This window comes from Coregonus lavaretus (genome assembly GCF_964263955.1).
Source record: "Coregonus lavaretus genome assembly, chromosome: 1".
NCBI lineage: Eukaryota > Metazoa > Chordata > Actinopteri > Salmoniformes > Salmonidae > Coregonus > Coregonus lavaretus.
Window position 1 is genome coordinate 79,501,400 of NC_139988.1, and position 18,377 is coordinate 79,519,776.

General features: G+C 42.9%; 1 protein-coding gene across 1 annotated transcript in view; it reads left to right on the plus strand.

Annotated features, from left to right (window-relative positions):
* Nucleotides 1-1,868: 1,868 nt before the first annotated feature.
* Nucleotides 1,869-18,377, plus strand: part of LOC311132225 (thyroid hormone receptor alpha-like) — a 202,691-nt gene continuing 186,182 nt past the window's right edge. The window contains exon 1 of the mRNA XM_084165450.1: nucleotides 1,869-2,090. The gene's annotated coding sequence lies outside the window, so the exon portion shown is untranslated. The remainder of the gene's footprint in view (nucleotides 2,091-18,377) is intronic.

Sequence of the window (18,377 nt, forward strand, 5' to 3'; positions counted from 1 at the left end):
TTCACACTATCATACATCCCGGGTACGAAGAACGTGAAAGCAGACGCATTGTCACGGCTGTATGACACAGAGGAGAGGCCCAGAGACAACACCCCCATACTCCCGGCCTCCTGCATTGTGGCGCCGGTAATATGGGCGATGGACGCGGATATAAAGCAGGTTGCATATCAGTAAGGCACACACCATGTTGACAAGGGTTTAGCAAAGAAGGATAAACCTTTATTCCAACTGCCACAGTGAATTTGCACATAAGCAACATCTTTTATTCCCTCACACAAGTGGTTTCAATCGATAGTTCATTCCATCCAATGTAAATGTCACACGTGCTAGTATTAAATATTCTGAAAACATATCCTAATACACTTCACAGTGTGCTTTTCTGTATACATATTTGTCTGGAAGATTAGATGATGTGACTGATCCGAGCCAGTAAGCATACATTTGCTCAGCCAAGTCCATGCAGCTCTTAGATGAGAAGGAAATGGATGAAATAGATGGAATTTGTCTGAATCATCGTTGATGCCTTGGCAGCATATATCATCATGCCTCATGATTTCTCAAACCCTGTGCCATTTAATGTGTGAGTTCTCTCTAATAGCAAAAATAGTATAATTTTTATAAAAATAAAATAAAAATAAAAATAAATATATGAGCTCTTACTATCTAGGTAAGGGTCCATATGCTATTGATGGACATATCTGCAGTCAGTCATCATAGGAATCTTAGTGTGCTGTTTAGTGGGGAAAGGAGGGTGATTATTTAGACCGAATGGAAGCGAAAGTTGTTATGTTTTAGCATGTCACCTTAATATAAAGCAAGGGACAGTTTTGGAATCATCATTTGGGTCATGGTAAAATACATATTTCGGAGGTTATTAAATCAAATCCTTATATAAGCTAGCTAGTTTGTTGTCTCCAGGCAGTAACATGTGGAGCTCTTCCTACTGATACAATATGACAGAAAATGCAATCCACTCTCATATTGCTCTTGGATACGACCCAAACTTCTTCTTTGCAGACAGGCTTTCTCACATTATTAATAACAATTTTCCATCTGCTATCTGTAGAGTATTTAACATTGCCCAAGTGTTGAACCATGTTTCCCAAGTCCTCCCTCAGTGTTCAGTCCAAAATATTTTCAGTCAGATGTGTAGGATTTCAGGGTTGATACAAAACTGCTTTAGACTATAGAATACCTTCAAGGTTTATCATTATAAGCAGACAATAAGCATGGCATGTAATAAGAACTGTTTTATTTTCCTCTCATAGGCGTAATTTATTTTAGTGTATTTAATAGTATGATTGAAAATGGTTTTGTATTATTGAGAAAAAGCTCATGATCCTCACCTAACCTCATCTCCCGCAGGGTAAGGCAACTCAGGTACTAGAGGTCTTTCATTCTTCTGTCTGAAGGGAGGAGCTGGAGCGAACCTAGCCTATATGAGGACGAGAATAACGCATCGCGCCAGACACGTATCAGTGTGGATGCCAACGGATGCTCAACATCTCCAAACTAGGCTACATTAATTTCCTATTCATTCTCATGGTCTCACATTCAAAGCGAATATTGCTACTTTTAAAGTCGTTTTTATCAGAGGAGGTAGATGTGTTCGTATTTTACAGTGTTAGTCCTGTAGAAAGCGGTAGTCCTGTAGAGAGCGGTAGATAGCTAGTTTTATTCAATTGTTTTATGCGGGCCCAGAGCATTGCATTTGCCCAGAGCAGTGTGCGCCCCATACTGTACATTACGCGGAGGGAGGAGCAATAGTATATCTCTTGATTCCATTTCCCTGTCGTGGCAGCCCACTGAAACGTTACTGGCGCACATTTTTACACACACCTCAAGGGAAATCCCAAATAACGAGCACCTTGTGACTTTTTTAAAGTGCAAAATAGGAACTGCACAAGACATTTTAACAGCAAGCGGCGCGTTGCAGAGGATTTTTTTTAAAATAAAAAAGCCCGGTACTGTGCAATTGCATACCCTACCACTCCACTTGCGCTTTATACGGGGAGGCTTTTTACTTTTTCATCCTCGTTTCAGTCTCAAAACAACCGTATTCTCGTCTAAAACAGCCGAAGAACCAGACGGTGAGTCTCATTGGCACATATTTACTACCCACCTTGCATGTCGCATTTGTGCGTATTTTTCTGTCCAATCTAGCCCCAGTAGCTGCATGGTTTGACAGATCAGCAGCTCTATGTAGGCTACAGTATAGCTTCACCTTGTCCTCCTACAGTTTGCTTGCTAAACGATAATTCGCCGCAATTACTGTTGTACTGTTGTTATATTGTGGATGTAGTTTTCGATTCAGATAGTCAGTGTGCAATGTGTTCACATAATCAACAGAGTGGCCTAACTTGTATTTATTCCTTTATGATACTGCACACACACACACACACACACACACACACACACACACACACACACACACACATACACACACACTTCTGTCTGTTATTGTGCAGGCTATGTTGTGTGGCCTTGTGTGTAGGAGGTTCAAATATTATTTTAGAAAGTAAGTGTCATATTGTTCAAATCTGGTGCAGGTATGTTTGTAGCACAGTTGCAGCAAATACTTTGGATAACTGCCAACTTCTAAGGGTTACAGTACAAATTACACATCACATTTGCTATGATACTGCAAAATGAAAGTGATAATTATAGGCCTATAGCTCCATTAATATTGATACTGTACCATTTTGTTTTCTGGCTGTCATAGTGCATAATAAAAGCAACAATATGGGCCTGGAATATATCATGGAACACATGACAGTTATGCACAGCCATATCCTTTAGTCTTGTTTGGGAAATTCACAAGTTACTGTGTAATGTCAATAGCTTGGTACAATGTTACTTACTATTCTATTGTAATAAATGTGTCTGTTTTCTTAGCACTGTCATACAGTAATGTCCATTAAATGTTGCCTGGCTATCCAAACTCCTTGTTCTGGCCAAATGCAACACCACGCCCATGGACATTAACGTTTCTTCTCCGCAATTAGTCAATAGTGTACAACTGCAGGCCGCAATTCTGGGCATGCAGGAACCGTGCCCGACAGGCGGGGCAAAGGAAACTGTCTACCGGTCGCTCCCGCCTCCCGCCAGCACAGCAGGCGGGAGGCTGGAGCGACACTGTGTGCTAACTAGCTAGCTTGCTAGTTAGCGACACTGTGCGCTAGCTTGCTAGTACCGGAGAAAACCATGCCCGACAGGCGGGAGCAAAGAACACTGTCTACCGATTGCTCCCGCCTCCCGTTAGCACAGCTTGCTAGTTAGCGACACCATGTGCTAGCTTGCTAGTTAGCTAGCACATGGTGTCGACCCCGCCTCCCGCCTGCTGTGTCTTTGAGAAAACCGTGCCCGACAGGGGGGGTGGCGAAGGACACTGTCTGTTGCCCCCGCCTACTGCTAGCAACTCCGGTACACATGAGGCGGGAGGATCTGAGTACATTCCCGACGATTTCTAGAATGGAAATCCATTCTAGACCGTCTGATTGGTCCCAGAAAGTGATGGGTTGGGCCAGAGCCAGAACACACATGGGTAAAGCTGCGTTTTGAAAATGTGTCATTGGCTTTGATACTCTGATTGTTTAGAGATGCACACATGGGGACCATTAGTAGTAGCAGGGAAACATTTGGCCATTTATAAACGCATTTCATGCAATAATACATAATTTTACATGACTGGGTACTTTTTTAATACCGCAAAAATGATCGAAATTACAGGCTACTTTCACACTGACAAACTGAGAATCTGAGATCAATAAAAACAACCTTGTCTTGAATACATCAATAGACTAGGCCTAGGTGTGTGGAGACACACATATTGTACAATATGACAAGGAAATTATAGTCCTAAAAAAGCTTTCCAGTTTCACTGACTCACCCAATAATGCGCAGCTCATTATGCGCTCTTGCCAAAAGCTTACCTCTCTCTTGTTTTACTTAAAATAATGTTTGCTCAATAGGCCTATTTGGAAGTTGATAAAATATGAAGGTAGCCTAAAGCAGACGGATTAGAGTCTTCTCTTTTCAGCAGGAGCCATTTGCTTTCCAACCACATCTAGGCAATAAAAAAAAAAGAAGCTCTTGATCCTCTGTGGCTAAATTAGAGGCCTACTCATGCTGTAGTAGGCTATTCTGAATATTTCATTTATTTCTGAACAGATAGCAGTAATTCTATAACTTTGGCAAATGTATTTACATTTCTCAGGGGTGCTGCAGCACCTCCAGCAACTTTCCCGCGGCTATGATTCTATAAGGAAATAATTGATGAGGTGCTGATTGATGGGGATGTAAATCAAGTGTTATCAAGTGTTCATCAAATGTTATACTGCCGTGGCAGTACTGTTGATATTTAAACTAATTAGCTTGCTACACACCGGGCGCGCACAATCTCCGTACAGGGCAGACTGGGAAAAAGGCACAACCTGGGGCATGTGACCTCCTTACAGGGCAGACCAATGGACGGGGTGGGGGTGGCGAACGACTTGGGGGCAGTGGGTTCAGAACAACAACAAAAACTGTAACAAATGGGAGGGCAAAGGGCAGGTCGTCTTCTTAGGGATACTGATAGCTGTTTTCATTTGTGAGGAAAATATTTCCCAGCTTTATGATAAAACCTAATACAGCGAGCCCTTGGCTTTCATCCAGATTTCCACCTATACATTAATCATTACCTAGTTGTTTAAAACTCTGTCTTCTTTGCCTCTGTTGTTTAGCCTTTGGCCAAATCAGACATTACACCATAAACATGTTTCTGAAAGCAAATAAACCCAGTGTGGGCTTTGGAAAGTTTCTGTAATTAAATGTTTTAATTTGTGTACGGTAACTCAGCCTCCTACATTTTGGGTTCCATCATTTTCGGATGGGACGTTAAAGGGGTGTCCTGACTCTCTGTGGTCACTAACGATCCCATGGCACTTATCGTAAAAGGAAGGGTGTTAACCCTAGTGTCCTGGCTAAATTCCCAATCTGGCCCTCATACCATCATGGCCACCTAATCATCCCCAGCTTCCAATTGGCTCATTCATCACCCCTCCTCTCCCCTGTAACTATTCCCCAGGTCGTTGCTGTAAATGAGAATGTGTTCTCAGTCAACTTACCTGGTAAAATAAGGATAACATATAAAATAAAAAACAAACAAACTAATGTATACAGTACATGGTTTATTAAGTGTGTATTAGCGCATACTGTTTATGTTTAGTATGGGGGGGGATATCAGTAAGCATAAGGGATAAACAAACCATGCATTGAATTGAATAAGAGAGAGAAAGAGAGAAGTACAGGCTGGTGGAGCCGTCATGCTTTAGCCCAATGTGACCTGGTCCATGTCCTCCCCTCTGTGTGTGTACATTGTGTGTGTGTACATTGTGTGTGTGTACAGTGTGTGTGTATGTGTGTGTGTGTGTTTTGGATGGCTGGCAGTAATGTATGCATTGTCTTCAGAAAGTATTGATACCCCTTGACTTATTCCACATTTTGTGTTACAACCTGAATTCAAAATATATATTTTTCTCACATACATACAATACACCATATTGACTAAGTGAAAACATGTTTTTAGAAATTATTACCAATTTATTGAAAATCAAATACAGAAATATCTAATTTACATAAGTGTTCACACCCCCGAGTCAATACATGTTAGAATCACCTTTAGCAGCGATTACAGCTGTGAGTCTTTCTGGGTAAGTCTCTAAGAACTTTGCACACCTGGATTTTACAATATTTGCACATTATTCTTTTTTTCTGTTTTTTACCTCTGTCAAGTTGGTTGTTGATCATTGCTAGACAGCCATTTTTAAGTATTGCCATAGATTTCCAAGCTGATTTAAGTCAAAACTTTAACTGGGCCACTCAGCAACATTCAATGTCATCTTTGTAATCAACTCCAGTGTATATTTGGCCTTGTGTTTTAAGTTATTATCCTGCTGAAAGGTGAACTTGTCTCCCAGTGTCTGTTGGAAAGCATACTGAACCAGGTTTTCCTCTAGGATTTTGCCTGTGCTTAGCTCTATTCCGTTAATTTTTATCCTAAAAAAACTCCCTAGTCCTTGCCGATGACAAGCATAGCCATAACATGATGCAGCCACCACCATTCTTGAAAATATGAAGAGTGGTACTCAGTGATGTGTTGTGTTGGATTTGCCCCAAACATATTCGGGACATAGAGTTCATTTCTTTGCCACATTTTTTGCAGTTTTACTTTAGTGCCTAATTGCAAACAGGATGCATGTTTGGGAATACTTTTATTCCGTACAGGCTTTCTTGTCATTTAGGTTAGTATTGTGGAGTAACTACAATGTTGTTGATCCATCCTCAGTTTTCTCATATCACAGCCATTAAACTCTGTAACTGTTTTAAAGTCACCATTGGCCTGATGGTGAAATCCCTGAGCGGTTTCCTTTCTCTCCGGCAACGGAGTTAGGAAGGACGCCTGTATCTGGGTGTACTGATACATTTACATTTGACTGATTTAGCAGATGCTCTTATCCAGAGCGACTTACAGTTATGAGCACATACATTTTTTCGTACTGGTCCCCAATGGGAATCGAACCGACAACCCTGGTGTTGCAAGCGCCTTGCTCTACCAACTGAGCCACACCATCCAAAGTGTAATTACTAACTTCACCATGCTCAAAGGGAAATTCAATGTATTTTTTACCCATCTCCCAAAAGGTGCCCTTCTTTGCGAGTCATTGGAAAACCTCCCTGGTCTTTGTGGTTGAATCTGTGTTTGAAATTCACTGCTCAACTAAGGGACCTTACAGATAGTTGTATGTGTGGGGTACAGAGATGAGGTATTCATTAAAAAATCATGTTAAACATTATTATTGCACACAGAGTGAGTCCATGCAATGTATTATGTGACTTGTTAAGCACATTTTTATTTAGGCTTGCCATAACAAACGGGTTGAATACTTATTGACTCAAGACATTTCAGCTTTTCCTCCTCATCTTCCGCTCGGTCTCAGTCTCTCTCTGTATGGGGCAGTGGTGCTGAAAGCTTAGAAAAAGTGAGATAGAGTTGTTATATAAGCAGGCTATGCAGTGCAGCCGATGTCCTGATCTGAATCCACTCTATAATGATGTCAGAGACAGCAGAGCAGAGGAGCCTACAGAGAGACAGGGGCATGCTGGGTAGTCAAACATGTCGAGCCCTTTCCTGAACAGTCTAGGCTGAGAGTGAGAGTGGGCAATGGGACCAGACTGGAATTCGTCCGGATTCCATTACTTACTTATACAATATCGACTAAGACTGGACAATGTACTGTCTTTGAGAAAGATGTATTTGGTTACAGTGTTCTTAGATTTGACAGTGAATGGTTTTCATGTTGGCTGACTTGACCTGAATACAGTGCAGCAGAGTTAGTCATCCCACACATGTCCCCGAAGTGCTCTTGCGTGATTGTCCCTGCTCATGTCTATGACTAATTAGATTACGTCACCCATTTATGCTATGCGCTCACAGGTTGCTCTCGCAGTCTCCGCTCAGAAAGGCGCAGGCAGTCGAGCACAAAATGCCATCAGCTGATCTGTATGTTTTTGCTCTGCAGAGAACATATGACAGTATTTGGGGCATATTGTCTTTAGCTGGATAAACTTCTCTCAAAACCTTTTATATCAAAGTCCATTCGAATGATCGTTTTTTAAGATGAAGGTACTGTAGATTTTTGTCCCATAGATGTGAGCGGATAAAAATTGAGATTGTTTGACTGGTTAAACAATAGCCAGCATTGTCTGTCCTGACATATGCTCACATACCATTGTGCATCCAATTTGTTGATCCGCCGGGTTGAATTGAATTGGACTGACCTTCTCCCGAAGGCTTTAAATGTGCACTTTTGATAAATGAATGTTATAACAGTGTGTGACAATGCCAACGTTTACCATTTTTATCTTATTAACATGATTGACCAAAATGGCATCTTTCTCCCAGATCTAGAGTTGAAACATGTCCTGGCCTGATGCAACAGAGGTTGTTTTGTGCAGTTACAAACAAGTGACTATCTTTAAGCAATAAGGCCCGAGGGGGTGTGGTACACTGCTCAAAAAAATAAAGGGAACACTTAAACAACACAATGTAACTCCAAGTCAATCACACTTCTGTGAAATCATGAGACGGAGTCTACAACCCACACAAGTGGCTCAGGTAGTGCAGCTCATCCAGGATGGCACATCAATACGAGCTGTGGCAAGAAGGTTTGTCAGCGTAGTGTCCAGAGCATGGAGGCGCTACCAGGAGACAGGCCAGTACATCAGGAGACGTGGAGGAGGCCGTAGGAGGGCAACAACCCAGCAGCAGGACTGCTACCTCCGCCTTTGTGCAAGGAGGAGCAGGAGGAGCACTGCCAGAGCCCTGCAAAATGATCTCCAGCAGGCCACAAATGTGCATGTGTCTGCTCAAATGGTCAGAAACAGACTCCATGAGGGTGGTATGAGGGCCCGACGTCCACAGGTGGGGGTTGTGCTTACAGCCCAACACCGTGCAGGACGTTTGGCATTTGCCAGAGAACACCAAGATTGGCAAATTCGCCACTGGCGCCCTGTGCTCTTCACAGATGAAAGCAGGTTCACACTGAGCACGTGACAGACGTGACAGAGTCTGGAGACGCTGTGGAGAACGTTCTGCTGCCTGCAACATCCTCCAGCATGACCGGTTTGGCGGTGGGTCAGTCATGGTGTGGGGTGGCATTTCTTTGGGGGGCCGCACAGCCCTCCATGTGCTCGCCAGAGGTAGCCTGACTGCCATTAGGTACCGAGATGAGATCCTCAGACCCCTTGTGAGACCATATGCTGGTGCGGTTGGCCCTGGGTTCCTCCTAATGCAAGACAATGCTAGACCTCATGTGGCTGGAGTGTGTCAGCAGTTCCTGCAAGAGGAAGGCATTGATGCTATGGACTGGCCCGCCCGTTCCCCAGACCTGAATCCAATTGAGCACATCTGGGACATCATGTCTCGCTCCATCCACCACAGACTGACCAGGAGTTGGCAGATGCTTTAGTCCAGGTCTGGGAGGAGATCCCTCAGGAGACCATCCGCCACCTCATCAAGGGCATGCCCAGGCATTGTAGGGAGGTCATACAGGCATGTGGAGGCCACACACACTACTGAGCCTCATTTTGACTTGTTTTAAGGACAATACATCAAAGTTGGATCAGCCTGTAGTGTGGTTTTCCACTTTAATTTTGAGGGTGACTCCAAATCCAGACCTCCATGGGTTGATACATTTGATTTCCATTGATAATTTTTGTGTGATTTTGTTGTCAGCACATTCAACTATGTAAAGAAAAAAGTATTTAATAAGATTATTTCATTCATTCAGATCTAGGATGTGTTATTTTAGTGTTCCCTTTATTTTTTTGAGCAGTGTATATGGCCAATAAACCACAGCTAAGGGCTGTTCTTAAGCATGACGCAGCGTGTAACCAACGTAATTAGAGCAGTAAAAATAAATGTTTTGTCATACCCGTGGTATACGGTCTGATATTACATGGCTGTCAGCCAATCAGCGTTCAGGGCTGGAACCAGCCAGTTTATAATCCCCTTGATTCTCTCTTCACCATCATTCACCATACTTCTGTGTTTGACACACTCCCATTGATTTCTAGTCAATGGTAGCAGGTTTGTATCCTGTCTAACAACTTTGGGACTTATTGGGACTTACTGTTCCTTTCTCCTGTGTTTTCGCCGTTTATCTCAAGTCTAGATTATACACATTTGTGTAGTTATTCCGCTCTAGCAAGGACAGTGTGTGCAGTGCACCAGAATCCACAAAGGCAATGTTTTCAGAAAGCAGGATCCCCCATTATAGTCAAAGAGAGTATGGCGATCTTAGTGATCAATATTCGTGGATATAAAAAAAAAAAATTTTACACAATCATGGTACCAATTCTTGCTTCTATTTCACCAGATGGATTTCCTTGAACCGATTATTTTAAAATCGCACAAAGTTAAGGATAATTTGCAGTTACCCCGGTCGGCCTTCAACTTGAGATACTCAATGAGAGGGGGCAGCACTGAGCTAGCCTGCAAAGTCACTTCCTAGAGTAGCTTAAACTGTGCATGCAATGTTTCCAAAAACTCCTCCATGAAGCAAGATGGCGACACGCTAAAACGACACTTCCTGATCTTCAAATGCGCCACTGAGACTTCACATAGGAAAAATGGGGTGAAGTCATCGATGGCTTTGTCCATTCATTTTACAGTCTATGGCACTGGTCACTAACCAACTGGTCGATCGATCTTCAAGGCATTCCTAATCGATCACCAAACATTTCTGTACAAAAGCCAATGATAAAGGCTTGCTCGTCTTTTTGTCCGAGTTGCGCTGTTGGCAGTAGGTGCACTTGATTCAAAAGCCCTGTGCATAAAAAGTGTTCCCATTTTGAACCATTTAATTTGTCTGAAAAGACAAACTCCGCCTACCAGGCGGACCGGGAGATCTGTGGCTAAATCGAGTGCGCCTACTGCGCTGGCCAATCGGATAGCTCAAATCACTGTGTGCCTACCTACAGCTTCCACGACCCCGGCCACAGCAACGTTTGATACTAGCCTACATAACCTTCAAGACCAGAGAGAGACTGTCAAAGAATAGCCTACAGCAAAGAGCTGCTGTTTTTATGAGTGAGTTCATGTAAAAAAATGTATTCAGCAATGTCAACACTATTTTTATTAGAAAACATAAAATGTGCTTCTCTCTACTTCCGTTCACGCTGCAGCTGCAATGAATGAGTAGCCAAGTGAATCGATAGCCCTGCGTTTGTACTATTATTAGCAGCTCGTCATGTCTATTTTAATATTGAGGAGTATTTCACTTTCTCTGGTCATAGGAACAACATTAATTTGTGCCTGAGGCAGATGTGGTGCGACTCGAGTTTCGCCATCAGGTGGCAGACAAGACGGTGTCCCCTCTCTCTGGTCAGTGTCACTGGAGGAAAGGAAGGAGAGAGCAGGGATCGTGAGAGGCGGACCCTCTGCTAATCTCTTCCTCCCTCTGCTGAGACTAATACCTTGTTCAAAACAACTGGGAACTTGGAACTCGGAAATCTCAGACTTCAGTGCGTTCAAGACAACTGGGAACTCAAAAAAAAAAACGAGATCCGACTAGGGAAAATCGTTTTGAATAGTCATCCAACTCGGAAATTTAGGCATCTTTCTAGAGCTCAGACTTTCCGACCTGAAGTTCACTGACGTCATGATTTTACCTCTTTTTTTTCTCCTGAGTTCCCAGTAGTCTTGAAAGCTCCATGACCATCAGATGCAGGTACCATCGGTCCAGTAAAATAAAAAAGCAAATTATTTGCAAATTATTTCAATTTATGCTCAGCTATGCCTCGCAAGTGCTACACCAACTGATCTATTTTGTTATCAAAGCTTGAGTTTTGAAATATAATAAGGACTGAGAAGAACAATATTGGCAGGCCAGGCATATAGTCAATATGCTGTGATAATGTATTAGACCTACTGCACACCTCATTCCTACAGAACTGTTTTTATTAGGTTCATGTTACAGTCATGTTTTAAAAAAATTCTGAGCGGTAGATCTCTGCTTGCTTTTTGACTGCGAAAGTGATCTTGACTCAGAAAAGGTGGTGACCACTTGTCTATGGTTTAACCAGTAGATAGGTGTCAAAAGACAGATTAGGTCAGATAAGACTTAAATGGTTTAGGGTTGTCATTGTGACTCGCCATTGGCTGAGGTGAAGAAGGGGCTATTTACTGAGTGCAGGTTTTCATTGCTGTGCGACTAATGGTTTTCCTCAGGCAGCATGTCAGTTGAGCTTCTACGTCACTCTAAGCTTAAAGTTGCACTATGCAGAAATCGCTCCACCATTTCCTTTTTCTAAATCTCAAATAGTTTGCCTAATTTCAGTTTATGTGACAAAATAAGATAGTATAGTGTAGAGAATCATTGTACCATCTAAACCGCTGTGAAATATATTTTCCATAACCACAAATATTGTTGTTTCAGCTGTTTGAAGCTGGTGTACAAAACCGAACGTAAAAGACTCAAAAACAAAACTTAAGAACGAGAAGCATAGAAATAGCACACATAGAACAGATCTACGGCTTCTTATACTTGCTTTCAATTAGAATGACCGATCTATAACTCACATTTCTATGTGAATTTGGTCATGTCGCCCAAAAAGTGACATATTGCCACTTTAATTAGCATTGTCTCCAACTAGCAACTTGTCATTACAATTAATATTCTATGTTACTTTTCTTCTTGAATGCACTGATTGATTTTGGGCACCAAACTTTTCCAGCCCACATACAATGAACTTCATGAACAGTGTACTTGTTCACCTCTCAGTGTGAACTTGAGTGAAGTGGCGGCTGAGTTCCTTACGTCCATACAGTACTAATGAAGCTGAACTTTGACTGGCTTCTTTCAGCCTGTTCAGAGGGCAACGCGGCCCCCTAACTGCTGATAAGCATGTCTGGTGTTTTCGAGATAACGCACACTACCACAGACAACCACACTCCCACTCAAACAGATCACAACCATCAAACCGTCCGTGTCTCGCCTTCAGAGCCAAATGTGTGGCTTTCCAAAGGTTTTTCGTCTCTGTTCTTTCAGCTCCAGCCAAGCTAAGCCAAGCCTCCTCTCTTTGTTTCCCAGCAGGCAGGGTCCCTATAACTTTTCTGTTTTTGCTCCGTTTTATTTGCTTGTTTCTTCTTGGCCGGGATTTCCATGCAAATGGCTGCCAGAGAGCGCCCTCCTCTTTCTTCTTCCCTCTCCTAGTATGATCATGACGGCGAGACTCCCATGAGCCCACTCTCTCTCTCTGCCTCAGGGCTCTCTCTCTCTCTCTCTCTATCCCTCTCTCTCTCTCTCTCTCTCTCTCTCTCTCTCTCTCTCTCTCTCTCTCTCTCTCTCTCTCTCTCTCTCTCTCTCTCTGCCTCAGGGCTCTCTCTCTCTATCCCTCTCTCTCTCTCTCTCTCTCTCTCTCTCTCTCTCTCTCTCTGCCTCAGGCCTCTCTCTCTCTCTCTCTCTCTCTGCCTCAGGCCTCTCTCTCTCTATCCCTCTCTCTCTATCACCCTCTCTCTCCCTCTCTCTCTGCCTCAAAGAAATAAACAATAAACATTAACAGTAAACATTACACTCAGAAGTTCCAAAAGAATAAAGACATTTCAAATGTCATATAATGTATATATACAGTGTTGTAACAATGTGCAAATAGTTAAAGTTCAAATGGGAAAATAAATAAACATAAATATGCGTTGTATTTACAATGGTGTTTGTTCTTCACTGGTTGCCCTTTTCTTGTGGCAACAGGTCACAAATCTTGCTGCTGTGATGGCACACTGTGGTATTTCACCCAGTAGATATGGGAGTTTATCAAAATTGGGTTTGTTTTCGAATTCTTTGTGGATCTCTGTAATCTGAGGGAAATATATGTCTCTAATATGGTCATACATTTGGTTAGGAAGTGCAGCTCAGTTTCCACCTCATTTTGTGGGCAGTGTGCACATAGCCTGTCTTCTCTTGAGAGCCAGGTCTGCCTACGGCGGCCTTTCTCAATAGCAAGGCTATGCTCACTGAGTCTGTACATAGTCAAAGCTTTCCTTAAATTTGGGTCAGTCACAGTGGTCAGGTATTCTGCCACTGTGTACTCTCTGTTTAGGGCCAAATAGCATTCTAGTTTTCTCTGTTTTTTTGTTAATTCTTTCCAATGTGTCAAGTAATTCTCTTTTTGTTTTCTCATGATTTGGATGGGTCTAATTGTGTTGTTGTTGTTGTCCTGGGGCTCTGTGGGGTCTGTTTGTGTTTATGAGCAGAGCCCAGGACCAGCTTACTTAGGGGACTCTTCTCCAAGTTAATCTCTCTGTAGGTGATGGCTTTGTTATGGAAGGTTTGGGAATCGCTTTCTTTTAAGTGGTTATACAATTTAACGGCTCTTTTCTGGATTTTGATAATTAGCGGGTATCGGCCTAATTCTGCTCTGCGTGCATTATTTGGTGTTTTTCGTTGTGCATGCAGAGTCTCAATTTGGTGTGTGTCCCATTTTGTGAATTCTTGGTTGGTGAGCGGACCCCAGACCTCACAACCATAAAGGGCAATGGGTTCTATAACTGATTCAAGTATTTTTAGCCAGATCCTAATTGGTATGTTGAATTTTATGTTCCTTTTGATGGCATAGAAGGCCCTTCTTGCCTTGTCTCTCAGATCGTTCACAGCTTTGTGGAAGTTACCAGTGGCGCTGATGTTTAGACCGAGGTATGTAGAGTTTTTTGTGTGCTCTAGGGCAACGGTGTCTAGATGGAATTTGTATTTGTGGTCCTGGCAACTGGGCCTTTTTTGGAACACCATTATTTTTGTCTTACTGAGATTTACTGTCAGGGCCCAGGTCTGACAGAATCTGTGCAGAATATCTAGTTGCTGCTGTAGGCCCTCCTTGGTTGGTGACAGAAGCACCAGATCAGCAGCAAACAGTAGACATTTGACTTCAGATTCTAGTAGGGTGAGGCTCTCTCTCTGCCTCAGGGCCTCTCTCTCTCTCTCTTTCTCTCTCTTTCTGTCTTAATCTACAGCCGACCTCAGCTCACAGGGGAAATAATAAGATTAAAAAACACCCCTTTATTGGACGGGGAGAGTTGAGGCTGTTTTACACAGCCACACTTTTCTCTCATTAACAGCAGTCATGTAGCCCTGGCACTGGCTATGACTGCTTGTTTCCTCCAGCTCCACAACCCCTTTCATGAGCAGGAAGATTTGGCGCGCGGCACGGGAGCTTTATTTTTGCCAGGGCGACGGCTTTACGAGTCGGAGTCCATCTGACACTGTCTGGCATGGGCCCATTTTAGTAGCTACTCTGTTTGTGTTTACGCACTAGGAGAGAAATGAAGTCGTGACGGATTTGCGGAGATGTCACAGGCAGCATGATTCAGTATAAATATACACAGGTCTTTTCTGGACTACAATTACTGTAGTTTCATCTGCCCAGAATATCAATATCATAAATTAAGCCACAGGTAGTAGTCTAATCTTTACTATATTTTTCAAAATAGTCCCTAAGGTATAATTGTTTCCTTGTAGTTATAAATGTTTCAAACAGCAAGGCTCAGATCAACATGGCAGTGTCAACATAGCTGCTATTGTTTTAGAAGTTTTTCGATATAAATAAACTTTTATATACCCCCATATCACACAGTCACAAACTGAAAACCGTGTGTACAATTAATTGGTTAGAGAGAGGTCTCAGATATCACTTTCATTTGTATCCCCTGTAGCTTTAGAATTGCGGCAAATTTGGTTCCTGTTTCAGTCACGTCTTTGGCCACGTGAACGTGGGTCAAACAAAAACACCCTAATGATTGGTTGACAAATAGTGCCTCCCACAATGCAGGTGATGGCTGCATGGTGCAGTGAGTGAGAAGCAACTGCAGCGACTTGATGGCGACTTCATCAAAAACGGCATAAACTTTGATCACTTGATTTTTGTAAAGTTCATGCAGTCGACAATTTTTATAACCATAATGCAACACACTTTAAAAGGCAGTGACACCAACTTGACAAACGTTATCCACTCGAACGCGCCCAATAACGCCTCCATAGTGATCCTATTAGTATTCTAATTCTATAGATATAATGTAATAGTGGGCACTTTGAATACAGTGTTGTTTGACATGACAACGAATGAAAAAGCCAGGAGGCGTTCATAGAATTCCAACAGTTCACCCAAGTTAAATCACAATTGCAATATTTTGTTAAAAATAAGGCCTAGATGTTTTGCCCATATTGTGCATACCTACGTGGCAGTGTGGAAATGATCTCAAATGAGATACATTTTTGATTGAAGTTTGAGGGAACAGTATAAAACAATCAGAATGGAGAAAGCCCCATTGAAATCACTAAGAATGTATGTGGTGCCACCCTAGGGTCATGCACAACTCATAAAGCAAATGTAGACATTTTGAACCTGTCAAATACCGTCATACCATCAACAATCGGAAAAATATTGTGATATGACATTTTGGCCATATCGTCCAGCCCTAATTAAAGGGGATGATTAGATTGTTGGCAGTGGACCAAGTTCTTGCCATGGTTATTCAGCTATTGTACCTTGCCATTTGTAAAGAGGCCATCGTTTTATTGCTTAAATGAAAAGTGAACTGCTAAATTTATTTATTAACATCCAATTATTATTATTATTTATTTTTATTTGTATTATCTTACCCATTATTTTTACTTTGTCAACAAACACTTACTCAGTTAGTGTGCTGAGTCAGCATTTTGCCTCAGAAGAATCATCAAACTGCAACAGAATGGGAAGGAAACGACAAACGAGCACAAAAGTTTACATAAGATGGCCACGGTCTTAGCTCTGGCCTCCCGAAGCCTCCACAGAACTCCCAAACAGGGTGGGAGAATAAATGGGTGTCTATGGTGAAGAAACACTGCCATTTTATTGCCCCGTTTTTCAAATCTTTCATGCTTCAGGAAATTCGGATGGACTTATTCCAGGAGCTGAGGGTTTGGCAGGGCCCAAGCAGCAGTCCATCCACCTCTTCATCATTTTCCTTTTATTGAGCCTTTCAATTTTAAGGCCACTTCTTACACTAGGGTCCTATTTTTAACGCTAACTGGCTGCGTATACAAGGCCAAATAAGAGCTCCTTGTTGCACGGTCGGCCCTTAAAATAGAACCGTGGCTTTTCGTTAAAGCCCCGGCTCTTCACCCAAGACAGGCTGTGGAATTACAAGCATGGGGAAGTGAATGGACTTCGGGATAATGTGCGTGTGTGTGTGTGTGCGCGTGTGTTTGTGTGAGAGTAGGCCTTATTAAGCTTTTACTGTGCTGGGTTATGACATCCTGCATCGTTTTGACTGTCACTACAAGGCTTACATATTAATTTACTGCAAGCTGCTTCAGTTGGAGAGCGCCCAAGCTTTTGGTCACACTTCTGGCTCTCTCCCTCAATACATAGTCCCACGTCAGTTTCCCTGGGGGCGATGAACGGAGAGATGTGTGTAAAATATTCCTTTGGCTACAGAGAGAGACAGAGAGAATAACTACAGTTTATTTTTTGTGTCTCGCACTGAAATGCTGATGTCTTGATGTTCTCCCTACATCACTTTTTTTTTTACAAGACATGACCCTTTGCCCAGTGGGCCTCAATCCCACTCCCAAGGTTCACTGTTTGTCTGACCAGAGACATCTGAAAGATGAACTTTCCTGAATCATCATATTGTTCAGCTGCACATGATTACACTCCGACTGAGTTACTGTACATTCGACAGTAAGCCAAGCCTGGGGCAGTTACTGGTTTTGCTTTGATTCCTGTGGTGAAATAATCTCGTAAACCACAGTAATTAATTGAACACCCACAGTAATTTATCACTATCACTGATATTGTTATCATACGAATTGTGATACTAATTAATGCGTCACATGAACATGATACAGTATTGGTTCATATTCTACCTCAAAATCCCCCCGGTATGCAGATCATTTCCAATGATCTATTGTAGTCAAATGAAGAGAACGCCCATGTACAGTATGCAGCGAAGGGGCAACCAATGTACTCTGTGTTCTGTGTGAACTGTGTTGATGAGTGGCGCAGTGGTCTAAGGCACTGCATCGCAGTGCTAACTGTGCCACTAGAGATCCTGGTTCGAATCCAGGCTCTGTCGCAGCCGGCCGCGACCGGGAGACTCATGGGCGGCGCACAATTGGCCCAGCGTCGTCCAGGGTAGGGGAGGGAATGGCCGGTAGGGATGTAGCTCAGTTGATAGAGCATGGCGTTTGCAACGCCAGGGTTGTGGGTTGATTCCCACGGGGGGCCAGTATAAAAATATATGTATTCACTAACTGTAAGTCGCTCTGGATAAGAGCGTCTGCTAAATGACGTAAATGTAAATGTAAATGATGGATAGGTAGGTGAGGGATGAATAGCTTGGGATGGGGCAGGGCTGGGACTGGGTTGCCAGCCGAGGTGAGATCCTGTAATGAGGGCTTGCAGGAGTTCTCTTCCATGAGATTAGCAACCACGCTGGCAACCCAACCGACGAAGGGGGCCGCGCACACAGGAAACAGGAACCTCCACTACACAAAACACTCCTCTGTTTGTTGACGCTGCCGTGCCGCTAATGCTGATTCTACCTCCATTTGTCATCTTGTCATCTTGTCCTGATTGTTATCTTAGCTCTCAACGTAACCCCCGTCACTCCCTCTCTCTCCCATCCTGCACACCTGTTGTTTCATGCATCGGGTAACTTGGCCATGAGAAGGCGTCTTGATATTCTTTTGTGGGAATGTGTGTGTGCATGTGTGTGAGTCTGTGAGGGGGCAGTGGTTGGGTGCATGTCACAATGAAGTCATAGCTCAAGGGGACTTGACGAGGGTAACATTGCACTGTAT